General features: G+C 43.0%; 1 long non-coding RNA gene across 1 annotated transcript; it reads right to left on the bottom strand.

The window, feature by feature from the left end:
* Positions 1-10,442: 10,442 nt before the first annotated feature.
* LOC121474823 lies at positions 10,443-12,923 on the bottom strand. The gene is made up of 3 exons (XR_005983541.1): positions 12,529-12,923; positions 11,655-11,807; positions 10,443-10,625 (listed from the first exon to the last, which is right to left on the bottom strand). It is a non-coding gene; the product is annotated as an uncharacterized LOC121474823 (long non-coding RNA).
* Between the last annotated feature and the right edge of the window lie 7,208 nt (positions 12,924-20,131).

Below are 20,131 nucleotides of genomic sequence, written 5' to 3'. Positions count from 1 at the left end.
GATCCACACCTTCTCCTTGTAGTTTTAGTGGGCTGCCAAACCAGTTCAGTGGTTTGAGACCCAGACATGGCCAACCATAGAGTTTATCTAACTGGCCACAGTGATTGGCTAGAAATGTGTTTAGACATTGGGTTGAGCCAACTAGTCTTTCTCTGGGACTTTATATCCAGCTTTGGAGCAGGAAGCTGGTGTCACTAGACTGAGATGATATAACCAAGAACCGCCTAAACCATGCTCCATTTCCTCTCTGCAGCAAGGTAGAGCAAGCCCATCCGCAGTAGAGAGAAAGTGAACAGAGCAGAGAGATGAAAAGGAGAGAGAGAGAGAGAGAGAGAGAGAGATCTGTCTGCCTTGCTAAATGCCTGTAATCACGTGAGGTCTGCTCCTCCTAGACTTCCCATTGCAAGAAGCAAATAAATAATAAACCAATAAATAATAAGTGCACTCCTTCCTCCACCTTTCCTTCTTTTTTCTTTCATCTTCATTTACTGTTTGTTTGTAGCTAGTTTGATCTGGGTTTCAGTTTCTTGCAACCACAGAGTCTTGATTAATTCAGCACCAAGTGCATTTTGACCAGGAAGCGTGTTTGTGATCCTTCATTCAGATATTGGTGAAAGAGAGCAGTGGGTGGAGAGAATCAAATTATGACTGGACACGGGGATCCCTGGGTGGCTCAGTGGTTTAGCACCTGCCTTCAGCTCAGGGCATGATCCTGAGGTCCCAGGATCGAGTCCCGCATCGGGCTTCCTGCATGGAGCCTGCTTCTCCCTCTGCCTGTGTCTCTGCCTCTCTCTGTCTCTCTCTCTCTCTCCCTGTGTCTCTCATGAATAAACAAATAAAATCTTAAAAGAAGAAATTATGACTGAACAGAGTGACCTTTTTCCATCCTTCACAACTTTACTTGCTTCCATGATTCCCAGGTTGATTCCAACTCTCTGAGGCATGAAGGAGGCATCTGCCTTCTGGAAATATTGAATTGCAACTGCAGCATGGAACACGGTTTCCTATTGACTCCTGCCTTTGCCTGCAGCTATTGATGGCATTCTTCAATAGGAAGCTAACGGACCGGGATGATCTGGTTTCCCCCTCTTACTCTTGCAACTCAAGGACATGGAGAACTCTGGTTTTAGGGGAAATAACTGATGGTTCTGTGAATTCTAACCCTGACTCAAGCAGATTTGGCTTGTGTGATCCTCTGAAGATTCAACAGATCTAAAATCTCAACATGCTATTATTAATCTGGAAGCTATAGGGCATCCATCCTAGAAATCACAGCTGCCATGTATTAAACACCGAATGCCGGTACTGTACACTTGGGCTTTGTGTGTGCTGTTGTCATATAATCCTCACAGACTCTGCAAAGTAGGTATTAAGCCAGTCTAGTTCTCCAGGAAGAAGATGCTGAGAGTTGGGAATGCAAATGTTTTACTGGGGAGTGACATTTGTGAAGCAAAAAGGGAGAAATCAGGATTGGGCTGCTGGAGGTGCCAGGTAATACAGATCCCACAACGCACAGTGTCTCCGTCAGATCAATGGAGGAGCTTCAGAGCCAAGATTGCCTCTTAGAAGTTCTTGTTTTGAATGAAAATGACCAAGTCTTTTTTCAACAGCTTTGTTTACTCATTGGCTGGGGCTTGTCTGGAGAAGAGTGTGACCTCCGCTGAGGGAGATTCTGGGGAGTCTCAGCTAGCCACATTCCTCCCATTTGGACAGGGGTCCTTTCTTGAAGAAGGACATTTCCATGTCCGCCACATCATACATCCCAAATCTTACATTAGGGCCTTGCCCAGGGCTATGAAAACCTCCCCTGTGAACCAAACAAGGGAATGAAATACTGGTTTAGGGGCCTCATCCATCCAGCCATGAAATAGGGAATGCTCTAGATGAGTATTTCTTAACTTTTTTTTCTACTATTGCTCATCTCCTCTCCCTCCCCCCCAACTTTTTAGACATTTTTTTCCCCAATTGTCCCCTCCACCTTGAAAATGTTATAATCACAGGTATACTGTGTATATGTATATGCTTGTATATTATATGTATACCTTACAAAAGAGTAAGATTTTCTTCATCCCCCAAGAATTAATTTTCACTCCCACAAGGACAATATCACCCCTGGTAAAATGCATGTTCTATTAGAAGAGACAAGGGATATAACAACCAGATGGAATACATGGCCCAGGATTGAATCTTGGGTTGGATAAATAGGCCATAAAGGGCATTTGGGGGGCATGTGAGAAATTTTAGTATGGATCAAACACTTTCATTAGGGGTAATGGTGCAGGAAAATGTTTTTGTTTTGTTTTTTTGTTTTGTAGATGTGTATAGAAATTAAAAAACAAGATTTGATTTGGCGAAGACATCTTTATTATTTATCAAGTTTTCTTATACGCCCAGGGCTCCTCTTCTTTGTCTATCTTATACATATTTCTGTTAGGAGTGAAGTTTGGCATTGGAAACGGAATAATTGGCCTTTGTGGGGCAGCTCTGGATTTGGAGCAGCTGAATAGTGTACATTAGCAATGCTGATTCTCCTGAAGTTAAAGTAAAATGCCCTTATAAGACAAGCAGATTTCCAGAAACATTGGATGAAACTGGTTTATAAAATCTTTATATGATTTTTTATTTTTTTATTTTTATTTTTTTATATGATTTTTTTAAAGATTTGGGGTGTTTCATTCATTGGGGAGTTAAAACCCATTTTGCCAAATAGTGTCATGAAACATTTCTCTCACTTGCAACCTACCATCATCCTAGGATGAAAAATTTTAGATGACAACTGAAAATATGCAGGGAGTCACACAGTTTTAAACAATTCTTTTTGGGGTTATGTAACCAATGTGTTTACAGATTCCTGGGCTAAGATAATACATTTCAAGGAAAGGCGGCCCTCTCTTTTGCATCTCTTTGGTCTCTTTTCTTCCCAGAAGCCAGTGGCTAATTATAGGCACAAGGTTCACCCAAGCAGGATTCCAGGCAAGATGGCAGTCCTCTGCTTTTCTCAGTGAGAACCAAGCATATTTTGATAATGTTTTCTTTCCTTTTTTTCTCAGTGGTAGATTTCCACTGTCACACAGCCATGAGCGCATCAGTAGGACTCCAGAATCTTATATAAAGCTGCAACTGCTTCCTGCAACTTTTTTCCCTGTGGTTTACAAACCCCACTCCTTGGGTTCTATGGAGACCCTTCCTGCTCGGTGGTGGGTGAATGAGAAGTCATTCCAAACAGCAAAGAGATCACTTTTGTTATTTCTAATCAGTGCTAAATTGAAAAGTCCAACACGAGGGGCTGTATGTTTTTTCAGACAGGATGAATCATTGGCATGTTGCTTTTTTGCAGGGTGTCTAAATCACCTCGTATAGCATGCCTTTAAACAAAAGCCCTCCCATGCGGCCGAAGCATCTGGCATGATATATGTTCTTCCAGATTTCTCGAGAGTCTGAGCTTCCCAAGGCATGTTGGGCCCCACCTTTGGGAGTTTTTTTTTTTTTTTATACTTAATTTGCTGGCATGTCTCCCCGTCAGGTCCTGCATATCATTCTCATTACTGCTGACTCTGATTGTCTAGTCTTGGCCTAAGCTTGGAAAATGCCAAAGAGGAATGTTCTACTCATTTTCAGGCCAGAAGTAAAATTCTAACAAGATCTGTTTGTTGCTCCCAGATGGAGCCTGGGACGCTTGGGAGATGATGACAATCAGCTGCTGGGATTTGGACGGCTCTGCGCCTCAAATCTCTAGCCCTCACCTCACTTTCAACTCCATGCCTACATTTCCATCCGCTCGCTAAGCATGTTCTTTTTGAAAACCCACCGTAAAGTCACACTCAAGATGTCTGAGATGGAACTACTCTCTTCCCTTTAACCCTCCCTGCATGGGTTCCTCTACCCAATTAAGCTTCCTGCAGTGCTATTTTGATCCTTTCACACCCACTTGCTCAAAAGCCTTTGGTGGGGGGATCCCTGAGTGGCTGGGGATCCCTGGGTGGCTCAGCGGGTTAGCCTCTGCCTTCAGCTCAGGGCGTGATCCTGGAGTCCTGGGATGAGTCCCAAGTTGGGCTCCCTGCATGGAGCCTGCTTCTCCCTCTGCCTGTGTCTCTGCCTCTCTCTCTCTCTCTCTCTGTGTCTCTCATGAATAAATAAATAAAATGTTTCTTTTTTTTTTTTAAGCCTTTGATGGTTCACCATTGTCCCCAACATAAAATATAAATTATTTTCCTGATGGTCTAGGTCCTGATTTAGATCGATCCACTTAATATTGCCCAAGGAATCCTTCTATTTGATTCTATCAGGTTTTTGGTCAATTGTTCCCACAATCTGGAATGTTTTGTCTACTTCTTTTCATTTATTTTTCCTACTGATATTTATATTGCTCTTCAAATTTAAACCAGAGGTCTGCATGATTTCCCCCCTCATTTCCTTGAAGTCTCTGTTCCAATGTCATGGCGAGGAAGGCTTTTCTTTTAGACTCAAATTAGTATTTCGAGTCACCCCCCTACCCCCACCCCAACTTCCAATTCCCATTCCCTGCTTTATTTTTCTCAATAGCACTTACCACCACACATTATTTATTCATGTATTGTCCATCTGCCGCCACAGGGGCAGGGATTTTTGTTAGTTTTGTTCATTGTTGTATCGTCAGCAACTAGAATAGGCACCTAACAGGCACACGATCAATATTTGTAGATTAAATATGTGAACAAAGGAACTCTGAAACTATCTAAGGGCATTTAGTATGTGTCTGTCACCCTCCAGGGCTCTGAAAATGGGGGCATGAAACCAAATAGAGTTCTTTTAGAAACCTTCAATCTTGGGGGAGGGCATGTGAAGTGCAAAAATGGAAGTGCTTACCCAGTTCAAATGGAGCATATTTTAGGAAAGAGAATTAATATTATCAAGCCCCTGTTATGTGTGAGTTGTATTCACATATTTGGTCTCACTGAAGCCTCGCAGCAGGGCAATCTGGAAAGTTCATCCCCAATTTTTCAGAAAGGAAAACTGAAGCTCAGGAAAGTTAAGTAATTTCTCCCAAACTTTTATGCTAATTGGTGGTTAAAAATCAGAAGGGATTTATTTAAACCCAGAATTTCTCATGTAAAAATCAGTACACTTTACCAAATACTAGAGTGCTCCTCAGGTTATTCAGGAGCAAATGTATTTAGCTTAACCTGATTTAGGCATCATGAAATAGGTACTATTTGAGTGATTAATGAGAAGTTACATCAAAGTGGAGGGAAGATAGCAGAATAGAGACCCTCCGTATAAACTTCCCAGTCCACTACATTCTCTCATGTAGACCACTCATTCTCTTCTGTATTATTAATTTATTCAATAAAAACTTATTAAATACCTACTATGTGCCAAGCAATGTTTTGTACTCTGATGGTATAGTAGTAGTGAAAAAAAACCAATTCCCTGTTTCCATGGAGCTTTTGTTCCCTAAACATTTTGTGTGATATTGGGAGAAAACAGGGTATTTCAAACTTAGAGAGTTCCCATTAGAGTCATGGCTTCATCATAGTCTAGCTGGAGACCTTGGAAAGAAAGGTCATTTAAACTTTCTGAATCGAAATGTCCATATTTGGAATAGAAATAACTACCCATCTCACCAAAATATGATGCTGTGAGACTCAAATAAGATGAAAATATTTTGAACCATGAAGCAGTAGATGTTGTGTTTGTTAAATCTAACATACATCACTGAATGAAGAAACACTATTATTTGTGTATCATTAAGAAAGAAAAAAATCTCACCAATTACAACATGCCATTGATGGTAAGACCCTTCCTGGTTTCAAAGGTGCCGAAATGTAGGGGGAAAATCACGCATCTTAGAATTGTTGAAATATGGCACAAAGAAGCTATTATTATCATTCCTATGGTACGTAGCATATGGTACATGTTCAGAAAGAAATGGATTTAGCAAGATGCATTGGAGTAAATCAATGAGACAAGTGTTAGAATATTTCCTAGATATTTTCAAGGATTTTTACATTTTTGGATACATTTTTTTTTTCCTGGATAAAATCATCACAGCGATTTCCTAAGCTACAGAATGTTGGGGCCCCAGTCACCTGTTTTCCCTTGAACAGAGCCACCCAACTAGTCCCAGAACACTACCTATAGATTATTATATATGAGAGAGAAATTAATCTCTAGTTTGTTTAAGAAATAAAGTCTCTGAGCCACATCCTTATACTACCTACTAGAACCTACCAGTGCCCTCCTGATAAAAACTTGTATCAGGAAAAGTGGTGCTCTACAATTTAAAAAAATTGTTCTAGTAGAGCACCTGGGTGGTTCAGTTGGTTAAGATTTCAACTCTTGATCTCAGCTCAGGTCTTGATCTCAGGGTCATGATTTCAAGTCCCAAGTTGGGCTCCACACTGGGCATGGACACTACTCAAAAAAACCACAATCTTATGGGCATTGCTAATCATGTAACTGAGCCTGTGCTCTCTCTTTCTCTTCTCTCCCTTTTTCTCCCTCTTCCTCTTTCTCTTCTCCCTTCACTCTCTTTTGCTTTGGCTCTTAGGAAGCTCAAAGACATGTCTGTAGGTCTTTATGATGTTCTAATTTCAGTTTCATCCTTTTTTGTCTGACCTGTATTTTTCCTTTCTCTTAAATCCTAACTTATTTTTTTCCAAAATTGTATTATGAAAAATTTTAACTATCTGAAAAAGATGACAGAATTTTACAATTAACATCCATTTTCCCACCATCTGGATTCCATAATTAACTTTTTGTTGTTCTTGTTTTATCACATATTTGCTGTATACCCATCCCTCTTTCAATTATTTTTTTCAAAGTAAATTGCAAACAACTATACACTTTACCCCTAAACATTTTAGTATGCATATCATTAACTAAAACTCGATATTTAGTTATGGTTTTTCTTTGTTTTCTATTAAATTAAAATTTGCATACAACAAAATGCACTCACCTCAAGTACACCATCCGATGATTTTTGACAAATAAACCACTTGAGTAACAGTCTATTAGGATATAGACTATTCCCATCAGGCCAGCAAGGTCACTTTAGTCCCTTGTTTCATCTCCACAATCTCAGCGGCAACTACTCTTGTGAGATTTTTCCCTGTTTCACAAGTTCATATAAATGGAATCACACTGCAAGTACTCTTATATAAGCCTTCTTTCACTCAGCACAAGGTTTTAAAGATTCATCCGCACTATTATGCTATCAGAATTTGTTTCTTTATATCGCTGGTTAGTATTCCATTGTGTGACTATATCTCAGTTTGGTTAGCAATTACAGCTGCTAGGAATGTTTTTGTAGAAATCTCTTTGTGGAAATGCTTTCATAACTCTTGGCTACATACCTAAGAGTGCAATTGCTGGGTCATTGGGTAGATGCATGGTCAGCTTCATAAAAACCTGTCAGATCCTTTCCCAAAGTGGTTGTGTCACCAGTAGCGTTTGAGAGATCAGGTTGTTCTATGTTCTCCCAACGTCTAGTGTTGCCAATCATTTTTATTTTAGCCATTCATGTGAGTTGTAGTTCTTTACTGTCTTTATTTTATATTTCCCTGAATCTGAATAATGATATTGAGAATCTTTTAAACTGCTTTTGAGCCATTAACATATCTTCCCTTGCGAAGTGTCTATTCAAGTCAATCCAAAATGAGTTGTTTGGGGTTTTTATTATTATTATTATTATTATTATTATTATTATTATTTATTATTATTATTATTAATTTTTGAGGTATAGGAGATCTTTACATATTCCAGTGCTAATTCTTTGTCAGATATATGTTTTTACAAATATTTTATATCAGTCTATGGATTGCTTTGTAGTTAATTAGAACTATCTGCTTAGGAGCAGAAGTTTTAAATTTTGGTATAGTCTTATTTAACATTTAAAAATTGATATAAAATTGATATGAAAAAAATTTTGGTATAGTCTGATTTATCAATTTTTTTTTGATTTATCAATTTTTAAATGGTTCTTGCTTTTTGCATCTTGTTATGAAATCTTTGCTTATCCCTACTGGTGAAGATATTCTCCTCTTTTTTCTTCCAGAAGTTTTAGTTTTCACTTTTACATTTAGATCTGTGAATTCTCTTGAATTAACTGTGTATAGTGTAAGATGGGAGCCAAAGTTCATTGTCTTTCTGTTTGGGTAACCATTTCCAGTATCTAAACTATTTTTCCTGTTTTTCATTTTATTTTGACTTAATTTAATTTCAGTATAGTTAACATATTTTTTTGTATTATGTACATCTTTGTAAGACCATCAAATATTTTTTGGAAAAAGCAATAAATAGATTCTGCCTAAAGATCAGAGAAGGCCCTCATGAGTCCCTTGCAGCACTGTGATGGGTAATGTTCTCCCAGTATAGTCATACTTAAATATGATCCTCTATCCTTCCAATAAAAGATGGCCTGTGCTCCCTCTAGTTCTGGCCTCGTTATTCACTTTCCTGTGTCTCTCAAAGTGGTAAAAGGGCTGCAGTACTCTCACTTGCCCATGATGGTTAGCTTGTTTCTCCCTGGTCTTTAGAGATGCACAGGATTGTCTGCTAGGTCTGAAGTGATCTCAGTGGGTTTTTATTGGCCTCTGGTGCTCACGTTCACCACTTTGGAAGGGCATTTGTGCTAGGGAACTTTTTGAAGGTGAAGATGTTCGAATGTGGCGAGATGTAGAGACAGAGCAAACCTGTGCTCTGGTCTTTTGGTAAAGTTGATTCTGGTTCCTCAGTTCTGAACAGGTGCCTATGGCCTAAAGGTACCTTTCCTTTCTTTCCTTCTAAATCATTTTCCCTGTCTTCCCTCCTTTGCTCAGCAAAGAGGATAGGCTTTGGAATCAGGTCTTGTATATAGTATATATTTATATATTTATTTAAAAAGTATTTTTTCTGGTTATAAAAGTAGCATAAGCTCATTGTCAAAAACTTTGATGATGCAAACAATGTATAAGAAAGTACAAATCAGCTCTAACCTAACACCTAGAGATAAACCATGATGACTTTTTTTTTTAAGATTTTATTTATTTATTCATGAGAGACACAAAGAAAGAGGCATGGGAGAAATAGGCAGGGGGAGAAGCAGGCTCCTCGAAGGGAGCTTGATGTGGGACTTGATCCCAGGACTCAGGGTCATGCCCTGAGCTGAAGGCAGACGCTCAACCGCTGAGCCACCCGGGCATCCCAATCATGGTGACATTTTTCGTCAACTCTGATTTGGAATCTCTTACCAGCTTGACACTTCTTTGAGTGTCATCTTCCATCTGGGAAATGGGGATAACAAACTTCCTTCCTGGACAAGCTATAAAACTGAAAGATGATGTACTTAAAATCTTCAGCAAATAATAGAGCCTCAATAAATCTAAGTTTGCTAAATGATACTATTGAAGGGTATAGGAAGTGAGTGGGTGGTAGGGGGAAAAATCAGTTCCTTTACTCCCCCATTTTAAGTCCTGTTACTAAATTCTTGTAAAGCAGGCAGAACTAGAGGGACAGAAGAATAGAACAGTGGCTGCCAGGCACTAAGGGTGAGGGAGGGATTGACTATAAAGGGGCAAGTGGGAATTTGGGGATGATGAAACTATTCTAGATCTTGACTGTGGTGGTAACTACACGGCCTTATGTGATGTTTAAAACTCCCAGAACTTTACACTAAGAAGGTAAATCTTACAGTATGTAAATTATACTTCAATAAACACGACTCATAAAAATATTGCTTTAAAACAAAGTCTTAAATTTCATCGATTTTAAATTGGTCCTTCCAGCTCTTCTCAGCCTTGTCCCTCCAGTTTATCTTTTTTTTTTTCTAGACTCTTGAGGCTTTTTACCTTCCTGATGGTACTCTGAATGCTGGTTTAGCGCTCCTTTCAATTGTCATACTGGATTCTTTGTTCCCTGTCCCCAACTTCGCTGCATATTTTATTTCCCTCCTTTGAATCGACACTCTGTTGAGCTAGGCTCAGCTGTGCTTCACAAACAAAATGTATGGCTGTTTCACTTGCTCTTTTTGTGCCAGTAAAGGTCTCATCGGGGCAGCTAATTAATTACACAGTGAGTGAGATAAGAGAAAAGCCGATCCTGAGTCCTTGTGTCAACAGTCAAACAGAAATCCTTTACATCTTCTAGACTGTTCCCTCTACTATGAACAAAGGACTTGGAGCAATTTTTATGCTGCAAAATAAATATAACACAAGCTCACAGTGGGACATGCTATAGCTCTTTTCAAACTGATTCAGCTGTTTGAAGTATATGCAGATCGTATATCCTGAATTTTCCAGGGCCATGTGGTGTCAAAAAATTCCTTGCTCAGTTCTCTCCAAGACATTCATATTCTGTGGAAGAGACGATGTGTCTTGATTTTGGTTCCTAAAATACAGTTGCCAGACTCTTAAGTTAAATTTTTTCTTTTCTTTTCTTTTTTTCTTTTTTTACCTACTTTTCTGTTCTAGAAGTATTTACTGCACATCTACTACTGAGTGCCAGGATCTCCAGCAGGCTCTGCAGAACCAGAAATAAATAACATCGTTGTCGAGAAGCTCATGTTGTTCAGTCTGGGGGATGTGCTGGCTAACAAATGAGTTTGGCTTTTCATTCGTTGTCACAGGTCAACCGCAAACAGGAAAAGGCCAGAGATAAGGCAAGTAAGTCTTGCAAAATATAAATTATTGAGAAAACTTTTAGACTTTATTGTATATGTGTATATACCTTAATTGCATAGATACAATAGACTTGCTTCCCAACACTGCTGTTTAGGAAGATTTCATTAGCCATCTATAAAAATGTACTATTTGCATAAATATAGAATATTGCCTACACTTATATATATTTTTAAGTGGAGAGATTGCACTCTGTTCCCAGTGCTTTTGCTAGTATTCCTTTCGGTTGGAAATCTTCCTCTGACTAGCTTGCCTCCATGGCAATCACTTCCAGTAGCAGCTGGCGTGTCCGCAGTTCTGGCAAATGCCAGGGGATCTGCACACACCCGGCCCATGGCTCATGAACCCCGTGCTGGAGGCATTGTCCTCCCCAGGTTACGGAGTGGGTGGAAAGTGGGTTGTAGAGAGGGCGTGTGACTGGCCGGAGCCACCAGTTGACTGGAGGCGGAGGGGAGATCTAATCTGGGCCTGCCTGACTTGAAGGCACTGTGCTCTTCTGCAAGCCACACAGCCCTTCATTGTCGGGTGCTTTGAACAGTGTCTGGCGTGCATTTATTTAAATTTCTGTGGCCACCGGAAAGGAAAGTGAGAAAGGGGGAAGCAATTAGGATGCAGCTACTGCCAAAGCAACCCTCGTAATCCAATACTCTCGCTGCAGCCAGGGCCACCCGTTTAATCCGTTTAATGCCAATGTCTCTCCACTCCTCAGAAACTTCTGGGGCTCCTGTTGGTTTTAGGCACGTCAGCCCATCCCTGTTTTTCCAGCTTCATGTATCCTGAGCCCCCCACCCCACCTGAGCTGCCCCAGCCATGCTGGCTTCTTTTTGTCTTTTTCTCCCCTCTGCATCTCCCCTCCACCCTCCCAGGGCTCTTTGTTCCTTTAGCTCCTCTTGCCTAGGATATTCCCACAAGCCCTGCCACCCACTCACTCATCTGTTAATTCGGCCTGCGGTTCTCAGCACACCGTGGCCCCTCCTGGAAGTCTGTCCTGCTGCACCAACCTTCTTCAAACATGCTCACCGGTACACCTGCCTCGCTCCTTCATGGAAGCCAACAAGTTGTCAGTATGGATGGATGCAGTCCGATCCTGTGAGAATGTTTTCTCCAGGAGATGGTTCTAGAAAGGCAGGGATGCTGCAGCTTTTTTGCTCACCCTTATCCTGGCTCTTAGCACTGTGTGGGCAAAGAGTAGGTGGCCCTCAGAATTATTGAAAGAATGCATCTTCTGGTCTTTCCTTTTAGAGCACTAGGTGAGGATCACTCGTCCACACTCTCAGTGGAACCCCTCTAGTCCTTGACTTGACTATTTGTCTCTGTCCCTTGAAGGCCCCTTATGATCAGAGTTGGTGGTTACTTTCTTCCCCATTGTGAGCTTAGCACAGGACCCGCATGGAGTAGGTCTTCAACACATTTTTGTTGAATAGACAAGTTTGGGTCCTCTTGACTTAAAGGGGAGTGACTCAGAAATCTGAGAGACACAGTGGCTCCTTTTCTACTAATTCAAGTTTGTATTAAGTTAATAAATCATCTAGTAGTGTTATTAGCAATCTCCAAGCGGAGTAAAACATTACTGCTGCAAACAATTCCCAAGGAAACTTCACACTGGCCCAAAGCCCCTTCCTATGGTGGAAAATCAGCTCTCTGGCCAGTGAGGGTAAATTGCCTCTGCACCAGGTAGAGGCAGATTTTCCTCGAGGAGCCAAAGCTTCCAGAGCCCTCACTCATAGCACATTCTCGAGGGCCCTTGTAGGGGTCCTAGCAACATGCATATGCACGGGGCTAGATGTTTTGTAAAATCAGCAAAAGGGAGATATGTCTAGTTGTGTCACGGCCAGTGGTCCCACCGTTAGAGTGACTTCTGGGAATACCCCTATCACCTACTGTTTGAATCTACCTGCTATTGTGGCCCTAAAGTGCTGGCTGGTATCAGTGAGGTTCCTTCCGAGAATCACCCCCTTTGGTGCTGAAGGCGTTGGGGTTATTCGTGGTGGTTTCCCAAAAGTCCCTTTACTTCTTGATTTCCTGAGAATGGCCTTTTGCTTTTTGCTCGCCTGGTCCAGCTGTGGTGGTGTCCGCTTCCAACTCCCTGCATGTGCAGCCTTTTAGGGATTGCCTGAAACACAGAGAGGGACTTCTCTTTTCACGGCTGACCTCGGACCAGGCCACAAAGTTCTGCCTGTGGCCTCAGATGCATGGTACAGCTCTCTCTCTGAGCATGATCTGTGCCTGTCACCCCCTCCATCCCTTCTGTCCCTGATGTGCCCTGTGGAACTGCCAGGCAAGAGGTGCCCTGCTCTCCCCCCAAGACGCAAAACCACTGCCCGAAACTGTGCCCTGGAGACCAGACCACCCATAAGAGAAAGTCAGGCAGAAAGCAGAGTGAGCAGGAAGCAGAGAGAGAAGACGAGGGGAAGAAGGTGACAAGCAGGGTGATTAGGGATGACGCAGGCAGTAGATGGATGGCTGAGGGAGAGGCAGAGAAGAGAACAAGGCTGAGGTCTTCTCTCTCCAGATACGACGCGTGTGTGGCGGCAGGCCAGTGGGCACTCTTACCCCGAGCTGGCTCAGGCCAGGTGCCAAGGGAAGGGCGCCCTGTGCTTCCTCTCTCACCTGGATCACTGTGGTGGCTTCCTAACCGGTTCAGGGACTGATCCTATTCAAATGCAAGTCGGAGCCTGCCACACCTCTGCTCTGGAAAGTTCTGACCTCATTTCCCTCCACACTGCTTGCACCCTCCGTAGGTTTCAGCCAGACTCACTCACTCTTCTCCAGACACACTAGACCTGCCTCTGCCTCCGGGCCTCTGCTCGGGCTGTTCCCTCGGCCTGGAAGGCTGGACTCCCACGTCCTCTCGCTGCTCGTAGCCCTTCTGGTCCTTCCAGCTAAAACTGCATCTCTCCCAAGGCTTCCTAGGCCCTTCCCTTTCTAACATGATATGGATTCGATTTATTTTTGCTGTCTATCTTCTTCCACAAGAATGTAAGCTCGAGGGCAGGCATTTTTGTGTGTTCACTGTTGTGTCTCCTTCTTTAAGAACGGTGCCTGGCACACAGTGGGAACATTCGAGGTGTGTGCGGAAAGAGTGACCTCCCGAGGCAGGTGCTCTGATTAAGTGCATTTGTAGAAGGTAAGACTTGGGCTCACCAGGGAAAAGCAACTTGCCCAGATCACATGGTGAAGTGAAGGAGCAAGTGTTAAACTCAGACATGTCTGCTTCAAAAGCCTGTGCCCTGGCGCCTGGGTGGCTCAGTGGCTGAGCGTCTGCCTTTGGCCCAGGTCATGATCCCAGGGTCCTGGGATCGAGTCCTGCATGGACTCCCCTTGTGGAACCTGCTCCTTCCTCTGCCTGTGTCTCTGCCCCTCTCTCTCTGTCCCTCTGTCTCTCTTTAAATAAATAAAATTTAAAAACAAAAAAACAACAAAAGCCTGTGCTCATAAACGCTTCACTGCGACACAGTCTTCTTCCCCTTCCTACAAGCTGCTGAGCTCGGTGTGAGGACATAGCTTCTCATATCAGCCTTTCTTTAGGCTTAACCAGACCACAAGGTCTTCAGGTGGCTTTCCTGAGTCCTGAGGTATTCTTTTTTTCATTCAAATCTAATATTCTTTTATTGACTATATATGCACTCTTGGACAAATATTTTCAGTCACTTTTATTTTTTATTTTTTTATTTTTTATAATAATAAATTTATTTTTTATTGGTGTTCAATTTGCCAACATACAGAATAACACCCCAGTGCTCGTCCCGTCAAGTGCCCCCCTCAGTGCCCATCACCCAGTCACGCCCACCCCCCACCCTCCTCCCCTTCCACCACCCCTAGTTTGTTTCCCACAGTTAGGAGTCTTCATGTTCTGTCTCCCTTTCTGATATTTCCTACCCATTTCTTCTCCCTTCCCTTCTATTCCCTTTCACTATTATTTATATTCCCCAAGTGAATGAGAACATACAATGTTAGTCCTGAGGTATTGAACAAAGGGCTAAAGAAGAAAACCCTCACGCGGGGCTCTGTGGGAACTGAAAGAACAGCTTTGCCTCCATTTGGTTAAGAATAGGAACGTGACCTTGCTGAGGTTGACCTTGCTGAGGTTGACCACGTCGGGGTGGACAGGGGCTGCCTCCTCCGGACAGGGGCTTGGGGCACCAGCAAAGCGGGGGCACAACGATAATGACAAGAGCATCATATGGGTAACGGTGGCTCTCTGATATTTTCAAGAATGTTCGAAGGGTGTTATGGTCGGAAAAGACAGACCGTTGCAGGACTTGCTTAGAGGCACGTGATGGGGATCCCTGGGTGGCTCAGTGGTGAAGCACCTGCCTTTGGCCCAGGGTGTGATCCCGGGGTCCCAGGATCGAGTCCCACATGGGGCTGCCTACATGGAGCCTGCTTCTCCCTCTGCCTGTGTCTCTGCCTCTCTTTGTCTCTCATGAATAAAAAAATAAAATCTTAAAAAAAAAAAAAGAAACATATGATGGATGGCAACATTGCGATAGTAAATGACACATGGGGATGCCTGGGTGGCTCAGCGGTTAAGCACCTGCCTTCAGCTCAGAGCCTGACCCTGAGGTCCCGGGATTGAGTCCCCCATCGGGCTCCCTGCGTGGAGCCTGCTTCTCCTTCTGCCTGTGTCTCTGCCTCTTTCCCTGTGTTTCTCATGAATAAATAAAATCTTAAAAAAAAACAACAAGTAAATGATACATGAAGAGCATCATTAACCTTTCGGTGCACGGTCTCTGAAGGTCAGCCTGGGCCTGCTGATCGCTGTGATGGGGCCAGTGGACTCATTTTATCTATCACTTACTTTCAAGAACGTTCCATGTACCATGCTTTCCATTACATAAGGAGAAGCGAAGGGAGCGAGAACGGTTGCTTGGTACATCCTCCAGGAAGAACAGTGGTGTTTCAGGGAAGTTTGGCTTAATGCTGTTATTTTGGAACTGAACTGGGAGGTCTGAAGAGCTCCTATCCTTCCTTCTTCACCCTCCGTCATGCAGCCCCGGGAGGCTTTCTCAGTCCACCTCCCCAGCACCTGCCACCAACCACCGCCCCCCACACCTGCCATTAGCCCCTCCCTCTCTGTGCCACGGACGTTGTTATATTTACCTGGTTGTATCATAGTCATTTGCTTCACTTCTCGCCCCCTTAGGACGCCTGCAGGTACAGGGCTACTGTATCTTGTGCATCTTTGCATCCAGCTCAGCTCCTGGAGCTTGCTGAAGGTTCTGAAATTTTGCCAAAAGCAATTAAAACCAGACTCTGGAGGCTAGAGGAGTTTCTAAGGCAAAGATCTTCTCCGGTGAATTCCTTCACAAGACATGCCAGGTGCCTCGCATTGTTTACGAAACAGGTCATATTGGAACCAGCGCTGTGGAGCCCCCCATTTCTCCTTAGACCTCTCTCCTTGGCTGCTCAGTAGTGACTCAGCAGGAGTCACAATGCCAGTGGGAAGATGAGGCATTGGTGCTAAGCTGTCCCCTGACATCTCCCCATCATGCCCTCCCCCAAACAAAAAATGACCAAAAAATAGGCTTGAGGTCCTTTGGCTGGGGAGGCCATCCCTTCACTTCTCTGGGTTTCAGTTCCTTCTTCTGTAAGAGCCATAAGTTAAAAAACAGACTTCTGTGCCCTTCTGGTTCTAAAATCTCTGAGGCTTTGAGCCTACTCATGGGTGATAGTCAGCACATAACCCTGCTCTCTTCCCACCTCTCTGCAGGGCAGGTGGGCCCGGTTACCTCAGGACAGACCTGGACCCATACCAGTCCTCTGACCTGCCACTTTGTGACAGGGCTTCCTTTTTGCTGGGAGTTCCTTTCTCCGGTAACACCTCTGCCTTCTGCGGCTCTCCTTTGAGCTCTACTGCTGTAACCTTGATTCTGTGGATCAAGCCTGCTCTCAGTGGCCACTTTAAGCAGATTTTATCCCTGCAAAAATGATAGGACAAATTTAGAACACTGCATATACCATGATGCTATTTATGTACTTTGTTTTAAACCACATATGCTGGTCTTTTGTCTGCTTGCTCTCAGATCTATTCTCTACCATCCTGTATCATGGGCTTAACATCCCTGGGAACTGCTTTCCCCAGGCTCCCTTACAGACCCAGCCACAGAGAGCCGGCGGTGGAGCTCTGGAGAATGAGAGGAAGCCAGGTTATTTGTTCCCTTCTCTCTGCTTCAGATGCTGTCTGGCAACATCCTGTCGATTCTCCAGGCCCTGCCGTACAACCCTTTCTCCATGGTTCTGGCCTTAGCCTGGAAGTGCTACAGTGGCTCCAGATCCTTCCAGGTGGCTCCAGCACTGAGATAACACTGCCTCCTCCCTGGTCCCTCTAACCCCAGGCTTGAGGGTGGCTCCCTGCTGTTCTCTGGTCCCTTAACTCTTCTCTCACCTGTGTTAAACAACTTTGTAAAAAATAAAAAATAAACAACTCTGTAGTTTCTAGCTAGCTTCTGCCTTTTGACTGGACTCCAAATATATGTATATACCACATATATGCACGAACATGTGAATATTTATATATGTGTATGAAGATACATATATGTATGAAAACATACCGAAGAAGATCTGGAAATTTGCATGTTAACAGTGGTTCTACGATGGGGGAAAGGAATAGGACTGGAATGGTGTGGAATTGTGAAGAACTGTAGCTTTTTTTATTTTTTTATTTTTTTATTTTTTTATTTAATGATAGTCACAGAGAGAGAGAGAGAGTCAGAGACACAGGCGGAGGGAGAAGCAGGCTCCATGCACCGGGAGCCCGATGTGGGATTCGATCCCGGGTCTCCAGGATCGCGCCCTGGGCCAAAGGCAGGCGCCAAACCGCTGCGCCACCCAGGGATCCCAAGAACTGTAGCTTTTAAAAATAGTTTTTTTGTGGCATAATTCATATATATAAGGTCATGATTTTCATATGTATATGTGTTCTTTGAATCTTTTTACAATGAGCATGTATCCAAGTATTGCTTATATAATATTAAAAAATAATTTTAAAATATTCATAGCAGGAGGCAAAACACCCAGTGCTTTAGCTGAAGCCTTACGCCATGTAGGGAGGGCTCTGCAGATGACACTAGCATTCACTCATGCAACAGATATATTTTATTTACTACGTGTCAGGCACTGAGGGTTCATCGGTGAACAATATGGGCCTGATCCTTGCCCGCATTGTCTGTTGTAATTCAACACACAATCATGCCAGTATTAGTTAATTATGAAGAAGTGAACAGGGTGATGTAAGGACTAACCTAGCCAAGAGAGGTTTCCCTGAGAAAATGACTTACCCACTGAAAGCTGAAGGATGAGTAGAGAAAGCTTCGTTGCTGGAGGGAAATGAACAGACAGAATGGGGTGGCAAGCTGGGCTACCACTGAGGGCTTCACTGCTTCCTGTTCTTACGGAAACTGCTCTATCAATAGAGTTTGCTAGAAGGTGTTTCTCACTAGAATTCACAGTGGGATGTCAGCCAACTGGAAGTGGACAAAGATTATGTAGGAGTGTCTCCTACTGCCGTGGCTAAGCCTCCCAAATGGGTATGGACCCATTGTCTTGCACCCCAGGTGGCTTTCATTGGGAGGAAAGGAAGCTAATGCCATGTGTCCTGTGGTAGTTGACAAGGCTGGTTTGGAAGTGGCTCAAAAGCTAAGGATACTCTGGGGTCAGCAGTGATACCAAAGGCACTCATCTCCATCGACACCCATCCTCTGATGAAAACACTGACGTTTTCTCAGTCTTAAGTAGAGTGGCATGCAATGTCCACAATAGCCAAAATACGGAAAGAGCCCAGTCATCCATCGACAGATATGGATAAAGAAGATATATATATATTATCAATCAATATATAATATATATATATAATGGAATATTACGTAGCCAACAAAAAGAATGAAATCTGGCCATTTGCAACGATGTGAGTGGAGCTAGAGGATATTTTGCTAAGTGAAATAAGTCAGTCAGAGAAAGACAAATACCATGTATTTTCACTCATCTGTGGAATTTGAGAAATAAAACAGATGAACATAGGGAAGGAAAAATAAAATAAGATAAAAACAGAGAGGGAAGCAAACCATAAGAGACTCTTAACTATAGGAAACAAACTGAGAGTTGCTGGAGGGGAGGTGGATGGGGGGATGGGGTAACTGGGTGATGGGCATTAAGGAGGGCACTTGATGTAATGAGCACTGGGCATTATAAACAACTGATAAATCATTAAATTCTACCCCTGAAACTAATAATATACTATATGTTAACTAAATTGAATTTAGATTTAAAAATTTTAAAAAAGAAAAATGTATCTAAAAAAAAAATGTAGAGTGACATGTCAATGCCAAGGCAGTCCTCCATCCATCTTCCATCCACATTTCCACTCCGAGGGTCTTCTTAAAAAGAAATGCTAGAACTCGTGGTAATAAGCTATCCTTGAAGCAAGTCTCATTCTTTCCAAGCTCTGTATTTCTCTCTTTTTGCAGAACTTAATTCACATTTTTTGCTTGTGTATTAATCTTTCCAATCCATAGACATTTTTGGCAATGGCTATAACCTCCTTATTTTATTGTAAGTCACCAATCTCATTTTATTGTAAGCCACCAATTATTCTGTGAAATTAGGTTACTTATAAAGTAGCCCATTAACTACAATTATAGTTTAGTTACAGCACGTCCAGTTCTCCCAGACGATGTAAAATCAGGCCGTGTTTCCTTTTGATGTCCAAATTACAAAGGTAACAACAGGATCTTAGCTTGACCTCCGTGTCCTCCAGCTATTTCAGGGCGTCCCCAACAGGATGTGTCATTCGTGCTTACACACCAGCTGCCGCAACCACGCAGACCCACCTGGTCCTTTCCCTCCTGCTCTGGCTCCTCCTGGTCTGCTTCCCGCAGGGTCACTTGGAAAGTGCCAGTGCTGTAACCACCCGTCATAAGAGCGATGCTGGTGAGAGCTGGTGCCAAGTCCACAGTCTCTCCTGGTGCTGCCAAGGCCACCAGCCCTTGGGTTGTCTGAGCAGAGCGACATTCCACAAACAAGCAGAGAATAGGGCTTCTTGCCTCTCAGCTCTGTGCTATACACCTTAACACCTGGGATCTGATGCAATGATCTTTGAGAATGAGAAAAGTAAAGGTTTCTTATGAATAGTTTCCCCACTTCCTGGCCCTCACCTCCAACCACTGATGCTTAAAACCAAGTCCAAAAAGCCAGGTGGGAAGCGAATCCATATCATCCCTCATAGATTTTTGGGTTCTGGTTATCCAAGCAGCTACACTTGAATCTACTCTCCAAGTCACAAAAGTTGCCAATCACATCAGTAGAGGCAGGCAGATGCTGCAGTGCTGTGAGGGCAGTGGTTGTGCTGATGAGTGTCTATGGTCATGGTCTAAAATTAGGCTCAGCTGACCAAAATATATTTTATGTAGTACTTAATAATTTTAATTCACTCCAACAGCTGAAATACCTAGTTTTAAATAGATTCTGAAGAGAGAGATACTCATATCATAATGCCATCG

The sequence above is a fragment of the Vulpes lagopus genome, chromosome 13 (assembly GCF_018345385.1).
Source record: "Vulpes lagopus strain Blue_001 chromosome 13, ASM1834538v1, whole genome shotgun sequence".
Lineage (NCBI taxonomy): Eukaryota > Metazoa > Chordata > Mammalia > Carnivora > Canidae > Vulpes > Vulpes lagopus.
Note: the sequence above shows the minus strand (reverse complement) of the source record. Positions and strands in the feature narration are given on the sequence as shown.